At 41.7% G+C, this 18,968-nt stretch overlaps 1 protein-coding gene across 8 annotated transcripts in view; it reads left to right on the forward strand.

Annotated features, from left to right (window-relative positions):
- The window catches only part of LOC310748862 (ankyrin repeat and fibronectin type-III domain-containing protein 1-like), a 333,990-nt gene that overhangs the window by 13,694 nt on the left and 301,328 nt on the right, over positions 1-18,968 (forward strand). For 4 of the 8 annotated variants that reach the window (XM_083584874.1, XM_083584868.1, XM_083584876.1 and 1 more), the window contains exon 3: positions 6,568-6,644. The exons of the other annotated variants lie outside the window; for them this stretch is intronic. The gene's annotated coding sequence lies outside the window, so the exon portion shown is untranslated. The remainder of the gene's footprint in view (positions 1-6,567; positions 6,645-18,968) is intronic. 8 annotated transcript variants of the gene reach the window in all.

Here is an 18,968-nt window from a genome sequence, read left to right on the forward strand (position 1 = left end):
CATAGAAAAGCACATTCTTTAACGTATTAAATAGGTTGCTCTGTAGTGTCAGGTCCTGCTGGTTTGAGTTCAAGACTGAGGCTTGCAATTTGCTCCACAGCTGGCTCCTACCTGCCTTGCTAAAATGTCTATCTGAGCCCATTGTAACATAGGAATTTCATGGACCGTTAAGGGTGAATGACTTTTCTGTTGTAAAAGAAGCTGTCCTGCTTTAAAATCTGTACAGAGCACAGGGTTTAGACTATCAAGGTGCTACTACAGATTTATATTGAATAATCAACACCAATAATTTTCTACACTGCAAACCCTCCCTTTAAAAAAAACCTAGTTGGCAATAGGATTTCCTGAGGGCTATCTTAAGTAGTAAGTGGAGGTGGCAGGTTGTGCTTTCCCTTTCCTATGCCTGGTTTTTTCCCCCCTAGCAAAGACCTGTTGCCCCTTCCAGCCACTGTTGTTTCCTTCACCCCTCCATCGTTAAATGTTTCTGGGGTGGAGAGAATGGAGGAGTTGCCTAGTAACAGTTCATATACTGTAGTACAGCTTCTGGATCAACTGATTTTCAGGATGTTGTTAGTGTGAGAGAGATTGTAGCAGAATGGAAGGAGAGAGATGCAACTTAGAGAAGAGAAGGCAAGATTAGGAGGTGATGGTCAGCTCTTAAGTTCTTGCCTCTCCTCTTCCTCCTCCTGGGTTGTCAGCTAGGGGCCAGACATGATGTAGAGGCTGTCAGTGGCTAATTTCTGTTTTGAACTGAATTACCTATCATGTTAAAGGCACTGCTGTTATAGATCACAGGTAGCATCTTTTAAGGCTATAATGCAGGCAGCAAAGTTAACATTTTGAATTGTGAGATCAATACAGGAAGAGATGTTCCCTTTTTAAAACAAAAACCGTAATTGAAAGGGCATGTTACCCTTGCAGACACTTACTGGATGAGGACTGCTTTCCATGATGCAATTTGCACTTGAAATAACATTTCTACAAGTCACCCCTCTGGGTAGGATTTATGCCCATGCCTAATTCAAATCAGACATGAGTGCCTAAAATCTGGAGGCATCCCATAGAAATACACCCTTACTGCCTTGCAATAACTCATGGGAATGATTTGCTGATGGACTCCTATGAGTAAAAATAATACTATGGTGAGTCTGCCTTTTCTTTATATATGGAGAACCAGCTTTTATTTAACTTTGCTAATTCACCAATGCTTGTGGAGCATTTCTTACTTTTCTCCCACTCCCACCGTGCACATACATTCAAAACCTTCTAACCATTGCCACAAATTGATATTATTCTGTTTACAAAAGCCTTCATCTATACTTCAGTTGGTTACATTTAAGACTTATGTTTGCTGTAATAAGGCCACTGTATTCTTCAGGGGTGGCCCGGGATGTTTTGATGCTCTAGGCAAAATGCCCTTTCACTGCTGCCCTCCTGACACCCTGACACCTGCAGATCCAGGCCCCCTCTTTGCCCCTGCTGTCATGGCTGCACCATTACCAGCTCTGCAGTGTTAGCAGTGAGAGCAGGAGTGCTGTGGTGGCAGCAGTTATGGTATGGGTGTGCAGGGCTGGCAGCGGTGCAATGGGGTGGGTGGGTTGGGAACTGGATCTGCTGCCTTAGGCAAATTGCTTGACCTCGCCTCATGGAAGTGCCAGCCTTTGTATCTTTAAATGACAGTTAACAGATGTTTACATAAGTCTGGTTCACAAAGTGTAGTTCTTAACACTATTTAACTTGTATGCTATTTACCCTTAGTCCATCTTTCACAGTCATTCTTACCACCAGGTGGACTTCAGATAGTTTCTTTTGAGCCAGATTGCAGGCATTTCTCACTGTGCTCAGCTTCAGAAGCTCCTTGCTGAATTCTGCTCGCTGCTCAACACCCTTATATAGACTCAACAGCCTGAGAGTCCTCAACACCACCAAGACTGTCAGCGCAGGCAGGGAGAGCTCAGGGCTGCAAGGCAGGTGGTAGAATCCCTAATCTGTCCCAACTACCCAATGCCAGGAACACACACTCTAACCCCCCCTCCACCCCCAACTGGACAAAGAGCCTGGAGAGAGAAAGGGAATTTATATAGACTACAGCAACTCCCCCTCCCTGATCCTCAAGTCTGCCCTGAGTACTCAAGTGGGCACAGCTGGATGAGATCCACTCCGTCCTGTTCAACCATCCAGGTGTCAATGATACAGACCAGAACGGCCTCCTCATCTATATTCAGATCATGAGAGAGTTCTTACTCAGAGCTGACCTGGCATTCAGAAACAGTAGACATGGGGGCTGGCTGATAGGACAACTGCAATTCCCCAGGTTGGAGGAGGGGCTGGCACATGATGCAGTCATTGACTGCATGTGCCGTATGCCCCTTACCTGGCCTCTCCCACCCACCTATCATAGCATACCTCCCTCTGCCCTAAACCACTGTGACTGCTCACTACTCCTCGCTTCTCAGGCACATCCTATGCGCCTTTATTTAAAAAGGGAAAAACCTCCAAATTTTAACACCCACATGTTAAAGCCATTTAAGAACAATTTAAAACATTTTAAACAGTTGGGTATTCAAAACAGTAGCAGAGTCCCCATCCGAAAGGCCTAGTCAATACCCCAACCCAAGAGATTGTTCCAGCTTGTTCTGCAGCAGCCGTTTTGTAGCTGGAGTGAGTTCTCTAGCACTCACATCAAGATGTAGCATAGCAAAGACTTGGTTGGGGGTGGGGTCACACCAGCTATCTAGCCTCATTGTCACAAGATGGCTGATATGATTATTATTTGGGGGTATTGGGGTGTGCTTTTATGTTTTTGCTCTGGGTGCTCATGATTGACAGCTGAAGGCTGTGGTCCAGCGAAGGAAGGCCCACAAAGGCAGGGAAAAGGCATAGTACCAGGGTTTGCAAGTGTGCCTTAAGGCAGTAATGTGAATGCAGACCCACACAATAAACGTCTTTCCTTCACTATCCCTCAGCTTACATGTGCTTTTATGGTTTGACGTTGTTTCTGTACACCCTCAAATTAATGGCTCATGGTTTGCCATGTCAACTGCTGTATAGGTGAAGGAGATGAATGTAGTTGGAGTGCAATTACGAGCCTGTGGCCATCTGGTTTAAGTTCCTGGAGCATAATCTGCCTGAAACAAACTGTACACAGTGTTAAAACATTCTGACAGAAGTCTAACCTTTAGCACCTGCACTATGTATTCTAAGTATGGGTGTTAAAATTTCTAGCTAACACCCTTGGCTTTTTTCCTGTAATAATGCTGTGGAGGATTGCTTTTATCTTCATCAGTGAAACAACACTTTTCTTCTTGCTATTGAACTATATCTATCTATCTGTAGTGGATAATAGTTTAACATTTATGTGAAATACTTAGTTGTCCAATTCTAGTGTACATTCTTTTGTGAGGTACAGGATGCTGGCTGAAGTTTAGATCTTAAAATATTGGATCTCTTGTTTACTGTTAATTCAGAATGCCAAGCTAAATAGTACAGTGTATGGATTTTCCTACATCTGCTGGTTATGTGAAATAAAATTTTGGAAAATGGCTATAAAGATAATAAATATGTAAAATCCATACCTAAACCAAATCAGTCAGCTGGATTTTGTTGGATATTAAACCTCACAGTATTAATTTACAAATTATTGACTGCAGCTAGAATTATATTTGCAAGATTTTGGAAACTGAATAGCAGAGCTCCCATATACCAGGTAAATAGGAGATGTTATAACTAAAGTTACAGTTTCTTAAAATAAAATAAAATAAAATAAAATAAAATAAAATAAAATAAAATAAACAATTTGGTGAAACATGAGAGAATCGTGGTAGAATATCTGCTGTGATATTAATGCAGCTTGTTTAAACATTTTAAACCTAACATTAGGAGATGCTGCAGTGTAATTAATTTATTTACTGTGTATGAACTGGACCCACTTGATATGGGTGACCTAATGATCCCATTTGTTAATGGTAAACTCATCCTCTAAGTGTAGATCCTTTTGGAACTAAAATAGCATGGGGTGGGGAGTGCTGGCAGGTTTGAGGAAGCCCCCAAGGTTGCAGAATACAAAAAATTATTAGGAAACCTTCCTAAAATGTGGGTATGGGGGGGATGAGATAATTTGAAATTAGTTGTACCTTGGTTGCCAAATGCCTTGGAACTCGTACGTTTTGGTTCCCGGACGATCAAAAACCGGAAGTGAGTGTTCCGGTTTCCGAACGATTTTCGGAAGCCAAATGTCCACCACGGCTTCCACTTGGCTGCAGCCACAGTAAACACATACAGAGAGCTATATACAAAATTATTCACAAGTTATATTAATTTATATATAATAGCCCAGGTATACAGATAACGGTAAAGGTAAATGACCCCTGGACAGTTAAGTCCAGTCAAAATGACTGGGGTGTGGCGCTCATCTTGTGTCAGGCCAAGGAAGCCAGTGTTTGTCCACAGACAGTTTTCTGGATAATACAGATAAAAGAAAAAAGGGACACTCAGTCTTAAGGTCTAGGTAGGTGGTCAGACCAAAAAGGCAAATGGCAATTCAGAGGTCTTGAATGTACTTGTTGACTCCACAGAAACATGGAAAGATTTTGCTAAATTTGAGTTTAGACTAGTATCATAACAATATACAGATTCAAATTCTGTCCTAAGAAACTCAGAGATGTCCATAAGAAAGCACTGAATATTGGGATCAGTGAGTATGGCCTTAGCAACATGCTCTATCTAGACTGCATTTGGGTAGCCCTTAGCAGTTATCAAGCTAGGTTTGCTCAGTGTGGTCATAGTGCAGCAGTCTTGCAGCTGGCCCTAAATATGTCATTTGCTTTGGCTAGTTACATGTAAGACAGCAAAGCATGTGACTGGGATACGTGCCTTTGAGGTTATAGAGAAGAAAAAACTCAATAGCTATGACCATATGAGCTTGTTTGAGACCTATGGAGCCAGGGAGCTTTGTCCATTACTTAAGATGATCTAATAATTGTAATCATGATTAGGGACTATTGAAGCATGGAAGTGCTACTGACACATGCAGAAGCCTGCTCCGCCCCCACCTTGGTCCTTTTCATGAGAGGCTCTGAAATAACAAGATGTTCCTTAAATTCCTATGAATGTTGAGGTTGTTTTACTTGCTGGTTTTCTGCCCTTTTTTGCCTTTAGGGTGACTCTAGTTGGCTGCCAAGAATTTTGCACCCTTTTCAAAAGGAAAGCTGAGCTTGAGCATTAGAACTGGCAACCCAATTATTCATGACAAGGAAGCTCATTCTTACATACAAGCTTCGTTTAATGAAAGGTGTCCCCTCTTCCCTTTTCACGGATTTGCTTCACATCAAATGCTTCTCCTCCCTCCCCCATTTCTCTCAGTTCCCTTTATCTGACTGACAGCAGAATTCTAAACATTAGCCTAATATGCTTTCCTGTTTTTATTTTTACATCCTCTGTTTCCAGTGATATGTCGCCTCATCGTTCCCAGAATATATTCCCTTTTGCAGATGCTTCCTGCTCAAGTGTTTGGGGGAAGAGGGGATGTGCGACTGGTGAAATCTGCATAAAGAACTACTGTTCATAGCCATATGATACAATGTTAAGAGTGATGCTGTATAATATGCCTTCCTTATTCCAGTAAAATTAAAATTAATTCTAATTCAGTGCAAGTTAACCTCTGCACCCATTGCTAATGAATGGAATATGCGATTAACTTACCTTGCGGTGATAGAGGTTTTGTAAAATCACTTTGAAGTAAAATGTCACTGTGTATGTATCTTGAATTTTTAATCTGTTTAACTGTTCAGTTCTCAGTGAATTATTTGGAAGCAGCAGTTCTCAGGAATGCTGCCTTGTTTGCAAACAAGGGTTGTATCCAATGTTAGCCTTACTCACACTAATTTGGGCTCATTAATTTCAGTGGGTCTACTCTAAGTTATCTCTTGAGAGAAACAATCTGACACCATTCTGTGCTCAAACTATGGCTCTTGGACAAGCTTGTAATGAGCCGGTGATGTAACTGCATTTGTATTTACTGAAGGCTGTTTTCACTACACAACAAGTTTTATACCTGCACCATAGAGTTCAAGGGAATAGTAAATTTCATAGTCCTGTGTGAAGGTACTGAAGCTGCCTGAAAGATCAGCACGTGCTTTGTCAAAGGGTAAAGCAAAATACAGTTCTGATGAAGGCAAGTGCTTTTGTGCGGAAATGCAAATCTTTAAATTTAGTAACAATGCAGTTCTGTGTTTTATTAGCAATAGAACCAGTTGTTTTTTTTCTGGGATGTCAGCCATCATTTCTCTCACAGGAGCTGTAAAGCAGAATCCTCTTCTTTCAGTCCCCACTTTGTATTGACCACCCATGTCCAACACTTAATACTTGATGTCTTCATATTTCAGAATAATGAGGAAGTAAGGAATTTTTTTTTGAAGAAATGGAAGAAAGTGTGAGGATGACTGGGGTTAGATATCTGCCAGAAGAAGACACTGCCTAATCATCAGGGTCAATGAAAACAGATGTTTGCTATCCTTTTCCAAATGTAAACAAAAAAGAACATTAACAGAAAAGCATTTTCCTCCACAGATCTGCGAGGTAACCTGCTTCTCACTACAGCGGCTGACAAATAGACCCTGATAAAAGAATGGAGATAATCAAGACAGGTATTTTAATGCTTTGACACAGGTTATGTTTTCATTAACATCCCATTATTTTCTATATGCACAGCAGAACAGTCAGAAAGTACTTTCCCGGATATGCAGTGTGAGAAAATAGAAGTGGATTATTCAAAAATACTTATCCTGGTTTGATTGGCATGGGATTTCCCCAACATGTCACTGGCTCAACACATGTGGCAGGCTACACTCTGGACATTGTATTTTCAACTGGACAGGAAGAGAGTGATCTGAAAGTAGGGGATATTCCTGTTGAGATTTAGGATTTCAGCACCTTTTTCCACTTTGTAGAGCCAAGGGACCTTTTAGGCTGATAGATCCAATGGGCTTCCAGATGAAACTCAGAAATTTCCCAGCTATTATGACAGGCACTTCAGTCGAAGCTCTTGCTGACCTCTGCAACATCTGAATGGCTTAGACCATGGACAAGAGCACCCTCTCTCGCTTCATGGAGCCCACTTGGCTCCATGGTATTCTCCAGAGCTTAGTGTGAGAAAACAAGCTGGGAGACGGCTCAAACACCAGCGTAGGAAAACTCAGGTTGAATGAAATGGAACATTGGTGAGAGCTCATCATTGAGCCTACCTAGTGGCAGTGAACTCCATTGTATCTTTATTGTGCCATCCAGCAGAGCTTTTCTGGGTGGTCCAGAAGGCGCAGTTTGGCCCAAAGGAGGTGGCAGAATTGACGGTAGCTCTCTGTAACTTGTTTGCAAAGCATTTTGAGAATAAAATAACTTGTGCTCACAAGGATCTTGACTCTGCTTTTACAACAGACAGATTTGTAGATGAAGCAGATGAAGGGGTGTCAAAAGCACCTTCTGGTCCAGTTGTGCTGAATGAGTTTCAGTTGGTAAGGCATGAGGATGTGGCCAAGGTGCTTGGATCAATCAGGGCGACCACTTGCACTCTGGACCCTAGACCCTCTTGTTGATAAAAACTAGCAGGCAGGGGACAGCTGCCTGGGCCAGGGATAGGCAGGGGTGTTGCTAACTGCTCTGGCACCCAGAGTGGCGGGGGCAGGGCGAGCCACCCACGAGGGTGGGGTGAGCCGCCCCCGGGGGCGCCGCAGTGATGCCGCAAGAGTGGGTGGTCCCTGCCTGTTTGAAGGAGGCAGTGGTAAAACCACTCCTCAAGAAACCTTTTATGGATTCAGAAAATCTTAAGTAATTGCCAGTCAGTTGCCAATTTCCCCTTCATGGGCAAAGTCCTTGAGCCAGTAGTCGCAGATGAGATCCAAGTGATTTTTATTTTGATCACTTCCCTGTGATCTTCAGATGAAGGGCGGTATACAAATAGTAGTAGTAGTAATAATAATAATAATAATGATGATGTTCTCTGTTTGTAGGAGAGACTGTATGTAGTGCCTTTGTAACTACTTCTGTAGTTTATTACTAGAAGACAGGGACTGTCTTTGTTATCCTTTTCCAATTTCACCCATATTTATCTTGTATACTTCTCACCAGTTACATCCTTCAATTTGTCTCACTCTCCCTACATCTTCATAGCACACCTTCTATGCACTTGTAAAGTGCTTTAAAACTAAGCTCAACTTCCTTTCATACAGAGATCTCTGAATTACCAGTCTACATTTCTCCAAGGTGCTTAACACTCCTATGGCTGCTGGTTATTTTTGCTTCTTTGACTAAATAGCAAGAAGGAACAGTATTTTTTACATAGTTATGTGCCATTAAATGCAATTCTGTATGTATTTGGGGGCAGAACTTAAATCTGTTCAGAGATATCTTCTAGGGATGTGTCCTTTGATTTGGGAGCCTTGTTGGAAGCCGCCCAGAGTGGCTGGGGGGACCCAGCCAGATGGGAGGGGTATAAATAATAAATTATTGTTATTATTAAGGAAACTGCTGTAGCCAAAAGTACATTGTTGCCAGTACATGAATGCCAACCATGAGGGTTGGCATGACAATTGAGATTTTCATCATTTCCAGGACACATCCTCTGATTGCAGGAGTTGCACTTAGGCTGTAAACCTGTGACTAGATTGTATGCTTTTAGACTGGGGATTTATGTGGTTGAATGCTTCCCCATACCAAACTGCCTCAATCTTGAAAACTGACATGCCAGGTGGAAGTCTGCTATTCTCCCTGACATGCTTGTGTTTTCTATGTGCAAAAAATTTGTATGTGTGTAAGAACATCCATTTTGTGAGCTCCACCAGCAGTCAGAAGTGGTACAACCCAATTCCAAGTGCATTTAAATATTTATAAGCTGCCTTTTAAGTCCACTGAAGTCAGTGAACAAAATATAAACATAAAAACACAATAATGTAGTATTTTAATAAAATATTATGTTAAATAGCTATAATGTTGGCTACCCCTGCTTTAGGCCTTTAAAAGTCAAAACCAGTACTTTCAATTGGGCCCTAAAATGCATCAAAATAATATACGTTTTGTAGATGAAATTATTCTCCTTTAGAGCTGCATAATTCTTCAGTTTGTGTAGAAATTTTGTATTGAAAGATACATTGTTTACATTAACTTGTATGCTGAAATAGAGGAATTTATATGCAGAGTTTGTGGTGTCGTAGTGTTTTATGTGAAACTCAAAATTATTTTGTATTAATACACTCCAGCTGAGGTTTTTAATAGGGAAGTGTTTGTCTTCGCTTGCTGCAATGCTAGCTTTCATAACGGAGAAGAATGTGAACGTGTGCCGCTCCTAGCTCTACTCTGTGCTGTCATGGACTTTTTGCTTGCAGTCTCTTTATTCAAGTGCTAAGCCTTTGTTTATGAGCTTTTGAAAGGATTATAGCTAGAAGTGGCATAATGTTCTTGGCCTATAGAAGAACATGCTTGGAAACTTTGCATAATTAATCTAAAAGGGAGAGGGCATCCTGCCAGTGATGAGGTGGGAAGTGAATGTTGTCCTTTCTTTCCCTAGGAAGAGTAGGCAAGCAGAGAGTTTTTCTGTTAATTCTTCAGAAGGAAAGCAGTTCAAGCTTCCTTCCTGGAGACGTTTTTCACCTTTCAAAATCACTTTTGTATAGAAGAGTGCATTTGTTGGTATTTGTAAGATACTCCTTCATTAATGCTGAACTTGGTTAAATGCTGGTGTTACTAGTTTGAGGGTGGTTAGTGTCCTGGGGTTGAGAATCAAAAGATTTGTCTACAATTGCCACTCAGTTCTGTCTTCAGAAATGCTGTGGGAAAGGAAAATGAAACTCTTTAAACCAGTATTGGTTGCATTGCCAGTATTTTGGGGAGACAGCCAAGTGTTGTGGTGCAGGCTGCCAGACCTGGCATGAAAGCTCATGATTGACTGTGTATCTCCAACTGAATGCAAAGAAAGCATGAGTGCAAAATGCTCGGGAATTTTTGTTACTTTGAATAAGCTTGCAATCTTATCCAAAGGCAAGCTTTTGAGCTAAAAACACATTTGATAGCATTTCTGCTCAATTGGGCAACATCTTTATTATGGCCAATCAACATGTCACAAAATAGTGAGCAAGCTTCTGAGATTTCCAGGACTCTATTAGGTTTGATGGTTAGTTCTAATAAAGGCATTGCCTTTCTGTGGATTTTGGAATTTTTCCTATGACCAACACCTTTATGTTAGCTAAATTGTTCATTTAATTTTTAACACTTCTGTCCTCAAATATATTGAGAGCAGGAAATTCTTCTGTTGAGGTATTTGAGAACAAATGTAGTCTATGTTGCAATGTTTTTGGCACCTGGTGAAGACCCTGTTATTTCCCAGGTCCTTCAATCTTAACTGGTCAGTGTTTTCAGATCTTTTGTACAATTTCAACCTTAGAGTTTCAAAATTAGAACTAACAGAAATGAAACAAAGTGGAGTTGGAAACAATCCCCAGGGTCATCTAGTCCAACCCCCTGCAATGCAGAAAACTCAACACAGAATTCATCCAGAATAAAACCATACTGCACAGCTTAGCTTTGAAAATGTGTTAGCAGTTTTATTGCCGGACCACTAAGGTTCCTGTGTTCTTCTGTAGGTTTTTGAAATATCCATAGAATCATATGGCTGCAGTGGGTTATGACCTTCTTGCGTTCAAACTATTGTTGTAACTGAAAGAGCTGATTGCATTCTTTAGCTCGTTGAGGGAAGGAGGGAGATCCAGCTCTTCCAAAACAGGCAGAGTCAATTGCTGTACCAGAGACCATGTTTTCCTGCGAGTACAGTTCTTGATAGTGTTCTGTCCATTGTTTCATCTGCTTGCTGCAGTCTGATGATCTCTCCAGACAAGGTTTTCAGCAGTCCAGTTTTCCAGACCATTCGTCCAAAGACTGTCTTCATGCCTTTGTACATTTTGTGAGTGCTGCCACTATCAGCAGTGAGTTGAATAATCTGACAGCTTTAGCCAGTAGTCATTGGCACATCGTCTGGCGATCCACTAGGCACCACTCTTTGCCTTTCTCAGTGCAGCAGGCATCTTCTAACAGGGAGCACACTTACTGTTGTTCAAGTTGATGGCTATCCTTCACTCCTATGAAAACTAGTTCCATATGCAGTGGTACCTCGGTTTAAGAACAGTCCTGTTTATGAACAATTCGGTTTATAAACTCTGCAAAACCGGAAGTAGTGTCCTGGTTTGTGAACTTTACCTTGGTCTAAGAACGGAATCAGAACGGTAGAAGGGCAATGGTGGTGGGAGGCCTCATTAGGGAATGTGCGCCTCGGTTTAAGAACGGTTTTTGTTCAAGAATGGACTTCCGGAATGGATTAAGTTTGTAAACCAAGGTACCACTGTAACTATGTGCTGATTGAAGAAGTACTTTCTTTTCTTTGTCCTGAATCGTCCAACATTCTGCTTTGTTTGATTTCTATTAGTTCTGATGTTATGAGAAAGGGAGAAAAACTTTTCTTTATGTACTTTTCCCATTCTTGTCATGCCACCTCTTGCTCGCCTTTTCTCTAAACCAGTGGTTTTCAACCAGTGTGCCGTGGCACCCTGGAGTGCCTTGAATGTTGGTTAGGGGTACCATAGGCAACAACACTGATCTCTGTCCCTGTTTTCTTCCCTCCCTCCTCTGATGCCCTTCCCAATGGCTTGCACAGCTGTTTGTTACAGCAGCCCTGGCTACAAACTCCCCAGGTGAATGGTGCCTCTGGGGTTGGCCAGGGGGTGCTTTCCAGGTTGCTGTGGGGCAGTGTGAGGGGAGCTGTGGGGCAGGGAGGGGGTGCAGCTCTCTTTGCGGGGGGGATGCAGCTCAGAGACCAGGGGTGGCAACAGCAGCTGCCCAGAGGACTCCTAAGAAGAGGGGAGAGGAGAGGAGAGGAGCTGAGGGAACACTCCACAAGGGAGGGTGTGATTGCTGCCAACTCAGCAGGCAAGGGGTGACAGAACTGGGCTCCTGAGCCCCACAGAGGTGTCCCAGAGAGAATGTAGTCGGTCAAGGAAGCTGTGGACCCAAAAAGGTTGAAAAACTGCTCTAAACTATCAGGTTCAAGCTGCTGCAACTTTTCCTCATAGGGGAGTTGCTTCAACATCTTAATCGCTCCTTTCTGAACCATGCATCTCCCTCTTTCCTTGTATCCATTGGTACTGTGCCCTTAGGCAAAGTCACAACAAAGAAGATCATGTTTTCTGCTGGGCAATATATCACATTGCTTTCTGCTTGTGGAGCTTTGCCTACTATGAGGGTTGTGCTAATCAGAAGTTTAACTGGCTTCAGGCAAAGGAAATTAACAATATTTCATAGAATTGTAGAGATGGAAGAGACCCTGAAAATCATCTAATCCAACCCTCTATAATGCAGGAATATGCCTCTCTCCTTTATGGGGATTGAACCTGCAACCTCGGCATTATCAGCACCACACTAACCAAATGAGCTAAACTCACCAATGCCTTTTTCAGTATTCAATTTGTTATAGGTAGTGGGACCTAGTATTATTTCTTTGGCACAGAGAACATTATCATTCTGGTTTAGATCCTAGTTATATCCTTATGCCTTCTGTGCATTGATTTGATTTATTTTAGTACTTATTTTCTGTCTGCATTCCAGCTGCTGCCTCCTTTTTCTTTAGCAGATTCTGTAAAATATTTCTCTGGTGTAAATAGGAGAAATTGTCAATTGGTACTTCTTATATTTACTACTGCTATTAGAAACAAGAAATGCAAACAGATGTGATTTTCTTAATATAGGATTACTTTGGGTAAGATCCCTTTGATCAAATCTCTGATCCTAGGAAGAGACTTCTAGGTTGCAGGCAAATTTGCAAGAGGTATTGTATTAAAATTTTTCTTGTACAGTAGCACAAATAAATAGAAAACAAGGGCAGAGAGCAAGCATCATGCTATGAGAAGAAATTGCATCTTTGATTTGCAGGCTCCCCCCTTGCACTCCTCAGGAAACTCAGGCTTTGCTTGCTGACACATTTGTAGACAAAGAGTTTCTTGATGCTTTTCTCTTTATAATCCTTTACCCGTGGGCAACTGAACTAATACTCGCTGACATGCTGGAAGGCTTTTTCTCCATGTTGGTAGAATACAGAAGTTCCTGACTGTTCATGATGGTAAATGTCTTTCCATGTCTTCTCCTCTCCTTCCCGCCTCCCTGAATTCATTTTTGAGCCAGGCAATTACAGTGGTACCTTGGGTTAAGAACTTAATTCGTTCTGGAGATCTGTTCTTAACCTTAAACTGTTCTTAACCTGAGGTACCACTTTAGCTAATGGGGCCTCCCACTGCTGCTGCGCCGCCATGGCGCAATTTCTGTTCTCATCCTGAAGCAAAGTTCTTAACCCGAGGTACTATTTCTGGGTTAGTGGAGTCTGTAACCTGGAGCGTCTGTAACCTGAAGTGTCTGTAACCCGAGGTACCACTGTAATTCTATTTTGTATGTACAACCTGTGCATTTGTGGGCAACATAAAATCAGATGTTTATTGAAAGGCAATAAATGATAATGACCATTAGAGAAGCCCTTTTTGTGAAGTCCCTTTTAATTTCTTATTGCAGATAGGGTGGATAAAAATGATATTAAAATTGTGATTTTTAAAAATAAGAAGCAGCAAATACAAAATTTCCCTCGAATGATAATGTTGTTAAATCTGGATATAAGCATGCTAGACTCTACAGTTCATTTCTAAACTGACCAATGGAGAGTTCATTGCTAAACTATGGGGAAGTGCCTTCAATTAGTGGTAGATCATTCATCTTTCATGTGGAGGATCCCTGTCCCAGTATCTGGAATCTCCAGATAGAACTGGGAGAGATTCCATGTCTGAAATCCTGAAGACCCTGCTGGAAATTCCTTCTCCTCTCCTTATACTTCCCTCTTGGGTGACAAAATAAAAGTTTGTCTTGGGTCTGTCCTCTGCAAACAAAGGAGGAAGCATGGCTGCTTTTGTCTTCTTTAGATTACTAACTTTAGGTTAGTACCCAAGTTATGTACTACTTGTAATAAGCAACTTTTTTATTTTCTTACTTTACAAATATCTCTTTGTGATTGCAACAGGTAAAGTCCACTCTCTAGCCACACTTTGTGCACGCTGTGTACCAATAGTCCCAATAGAACCGCCATCAGTCAGCATAGACTGTACTGAACTAAATGTACCAAAAAGGCATAACTTTGTATAATGCAGCTTCTTGTATTCCTCATGCCTCTACCAGACATATTGAGTTAAAGGAGACTTTTTAAATGTAAATTAAGAACAAGCTGAATCACTTCTCACATATGAATATTTGCAGTCTATCTAGGAGGGGCCAAGCCCCCCCCCCAATTTCAAGGAGAGGGCCGGGCCCCCTCAATATTCCACGACCACGATGGACCTACCTGAGGCTGTGGTGGGCCTCATGGGGCCTACCCACAGTCACAACAGACCTTGTTGGGCCTCCTCCGACCATGAGACATCACACACACACATGCCCCCCCTTTTTCGCAGAACCTGGTGCCTGTGAGTCTACCTGTTGGAGATACATTCACTTTCACTTAATGAAAACCAAACAGCCCTAGTCTGCCTGGTAACCATCAGACCATACTTTTAACAATTAGCCATGGGCATTTCATTATTATTTTGTGAGGATGGAACTGGGTCAGCAGAGAATAAAGCAGAAAAGAAGCAACCCTGGAAAAAAGGAAGGACTAAAATTGCCTATGCTTGAGCTACAACAGATTGAGGTTGAATTCTGACAATACAGAAGGTACTGTTCTTGGGTGACAGGGGGCAGGTGGGTGTGAGGGTCTCCCTGAAAGACCAGGTGCACACTCTGGGAGTCATTTGACTCACAGCTGTCCATGGAGGCACAGATCAGTTCTTTGTCCAGGGCAGCTGTCTACCAGCTCCATCTGGTACGCAGACTGAGACCCTATCTGCCCACCTACTGTTTTACCAGTGATGCATGCCCTGCTTATCTCCTGCTTGGACTACTGCAATGTGCTCTATGTGGGGCTACCTTTGAAGGTGACCCCGAAGCTACAACTAATCCAGAATGTGGCAGCTAGACTGGTTACTGGGAGTGGCCACTGGGACCATATAAAGGATCTTCATTGGCTCTCATTTTTTAGCACAATTCAAAGTTATAGGGAACCAGGCAGGGGGGGCCTTCTCAGTAGTGGCGCCTTCCTTGTGGAGTACCCTCCCTTCAGATGTCGAGAAGATAAAGAATTACACAACATTTAGAAGGCATCTGAAGGCAGCCCTGTATTGGGAGGTTTTTAACATTTGATGTTTGTGCTGTAAGCTGCCCAGAGTGGCTGGGGAGACCCAGCCAGATAGGTGGGGTACACATAATAAAATTATTATTACCATTCTGGGAATAAGCCCCGTTCAATGCAATGAGACTTTTTTTCTGACTAGTCATGTATTGGACTATGCCGTTAACATCACAGTTTGTCATGTATGCTAGTCTACAGTAGTGAACCTTTATATGCTGGTGGTATGTGTTGAAGAATTTAGCTGAAATGGTTCTTTAATGCACAAGAAAGGTTGAGTGAGGGATGGAGTTCTTGTAAAGCATCTTATTTTTGTTTAACACTTTTGTGATGAAATATGCAGTAGAAAGGAAACAATTCTTCTCAGTAAAGCCTCAAAATTGGTAGTTATGGAAGTACAACATTGTTGGGGGGGGAATTGTTTTTAGCAGAAATGTCAGTATGGAAATTGATAGGAAACTGTATTCCTATCAGGTAAAATTATAATGTGACTGGGGTTTAATCTGCACTGAATTTAAAATTCGTATACTGTTGGTTCATAAATTTTAGTTTACCTTTGTTTCTGATTATTTGTTAATTTTAAAAATTGCAATATTAGAAACAAGTTGTGTTTATGTAACTGGGTTATTCCACAATAAAAGTGGGTGTTCATAGGCTCTGGTGGGGTCTTTTATCTGTCACAGATAATCTTTCTTTAACAGCATTTTTAAATCTCACAAATAGTTGGTTTATGTAATTTAGAACAATTCTGCTTGGACAACTTTCTGCAGATACAGTGGCAAGAAAGTTCTGTATCAAATGGACTCTGTAGTCTGTTTGTTCACATTCAGTGTAAACATAACATTCCGTTAATTCAATTTAAGTTGTACACATTGCCACCTATCTCTTGTTCCCTTCCAATCCAAGGTCTGCCTGCCTAAGAGTTAATGAGAGAGCTATTCTTTTTGATGGTAAAGGTCAGCTTCTGTCCTAGAGTTACCGTAGTTGTCTGTTCATTCAGCAGCTACTTCTGTCAATTAACAAATCTTCCAGAGTATTCAGTAAAACCACAGATCCATGAATGGATAAATAATGTACTAGTTACCCCAACATGTATATCAAGTCTGAACCCTAGTCACATAGTGGTTTGACCTTGGGGGGTGGGGGAAGAGTGTGACTTGCCACATAATATTGGGACATAACCTCTTTGGCATGGCTTCTTATTTCTGTATCTTTTCAAATACAACCCCGCCCAAACACTGATTTAGTTGGTACACAGGACATTCACAAAACACAATTTTTTTTTATAATCCTCTGATTCCTGCTGGGGTTTCTCTCCTGCTCTCCCCTCCTCATTTATCACTCATATAAACATTTGTGCTGCTTTGAAGCAATATGTGCTTGCATTTCTCTCTAGCCTGATTTGTGTCTAGACATATGTCTGTCTGGCACCTGCCATCCTCTCCATACAAAGTATTAGATCCCTTCTGTCTTTATAACCTATTAGATTTAATCTTAAAACTGCCAGTCTAAACCAAATTCTGTCCCTGTAAACAGGTTGGGGAACCTCTAGACATTATTTGAGTATAACTCCCATCATTCTTGCATGTTATTGTTATTTCTTTCTTTCTTGCATTTACATCCTACCCGCCCCCCCCCCCGTGAGCTCAATGTGGTGTACATGGTTCACCACCTCGTTTAGTCCTCACAATAACCTTAGGTAGGCTAGGCTGAGAGGCAGTGAGTGTCCCAAGGTTACCCACTGAGCTTCATGGTTTAGTGGATTTGAACCCTGGTCTCCCAAACCCTAGTCTGACACTCCAATCTCTACACCACACTAGCTATGCCGGCTAAGGCTGATGCAATTTGGAGTCCAATGTCTGGAGGGCCATAGATTTTAGAATAAAGAAATATGCAACTTATTACAAAACAAATTACCTAAAGTATGGTTATACATTAGGTAATTTGTTTTGTAATAAGTTGCATATTTCTTTATTCTAAAACTTTTGACTGTTGTCTGGTTGCTAATTCCCTTTTGTATAAGTGCACTGTGATGCACTATGGCTCTTCATGAAAGTCTTAAATGTATGAACACCCCTCCCCCCGATAAGTGGATGAGGACCTAGTGACAGCACTTGTTTGTAATACTCAGTATGAGGGGAATGTTGTGATGATTCAAATTAATGGCTCATTCAGCATAGTTTGTTTCTTGAAGAAGGTAGTTTGAATGTGCTCCAAAAGGCTTGTTTTGGAGATGATCAGTACACACTAAGGCACTTGTATTTGCATTTGGTACCAAATTTTAGGCTTCTTCAATCCTATACACACTTACCTGTGAAATGGCTTCAACTGACTGGCTAAACCAGATGAGGGTATGTGAAGTCAGGCTTCAGCAGATTGAGCAGACAAGACCAATAGTGGGTCCAATTGTAATGAAGGTGGTTTCTGCACATGCTGCAGGGGGAAGTGAGGGCTTGTCAGATGGGGCTCGTCAACCTGGGAGGAGTCTTGTGTCTAGAAACTAGTCATTTCAGCTGCTTCAGCATCTTGCATTAACTTTGTCATACTAATAGAACACCTAAGATGGTAATAGTTGCACACTGATTTGAAGGGATAAAAACACCCAATTTGATCAGAGGCAATTCTGGCAGCAGTCTTCTGGCATACCAAAAGTCACCAAAACTGTTAGTTTGCTCTGGCAAAGAACACTTGATCTTACAACATATTCATACTGCTGACTTGTAAACATGTGTCAGGTCTGGATGGTGAATTGGTTGCTGTGGAGAAGTCAGTTGTTGGGATTGTAGAGTAAGTCAGAAACAAAAGACAAGCCATGAAACAAAACAGAAGAGCAACCTGAGGTTGGGACTGTAGGAGACAGGAACATGCTGGAGCTCAGAAAGATATTGTTGCTCCAGCAAGGTTTAACTGGAACATAAAGCTCTCTCATTGTTCTGTTTAGGAGGATCCAATAGGGTAGGGGATAGTAGGCCAGGGGTGGGAAACCTGTGACCCTCCGGATCTTGCTGGACTATGACTACTATCATTCCTAATCATTAACCATTCTTAATCATTTGGTCCAATAATATCTGGAGGGCCATAGGTTCCCCTTTTCTGGCTGAGGCAGATGCTGCAACAGTTCTGACCAGTCAGCCCATCTACACGAGGGTAAGGCAGGTCAGTGATTGCAGTACCAAAGATGGCTCTGAGTGAGCAACTTGCTCTTGATGGATGCTGGAGGTGTAGTGAGGCCTTGTAAATATCTTCCTCTAATCTACCTTTCCCAAGTTTAACAAGCAAACTCAGTCTACATTTGGATGCAATGTTAAGTTAGAATAGGACTCTAGCAATTCCATATTCCCATTAAATTATAGTTTATTTTAACTATTGTTTAAAGTGATGTGCAAACAAGTCTACTTTTTGGGGTTGACTTATACAAGACGTTGGATGCACATCAGCTTGCATTTATATTACTTACAAACAGTAATACATCTTTGGTAACTAGACCAATACTTAACCTTGCATTTGAATAAGGAGAGGTTTACTCTCTCTCCCCCTCCCTCTTATGTATAAATGTAAATTTCCATTGCTTTATTAACTCCCCCCCCCCACAGCTTGATCTTTTCTACTCCTGACAGCAGTGACTGCACAGAGGTGCCCAAGATGCAGATTTATGACTTAGCTCTTTTCTCTTCTCACC

The sequence above is a fragment of the Podarcis filfolensis genome (genome assembly GCF_964270895.1).
Source record: "Podarcis filfolensis genome assembly, chromosome: 14".
In the NCBI taxonomy this organism is placed as follows: Eukaryota; Metazoa; Chordata; class Lepidosauria; order Squamata; family Lacertidae; genus Podarcis; species Podarcis filfolensis.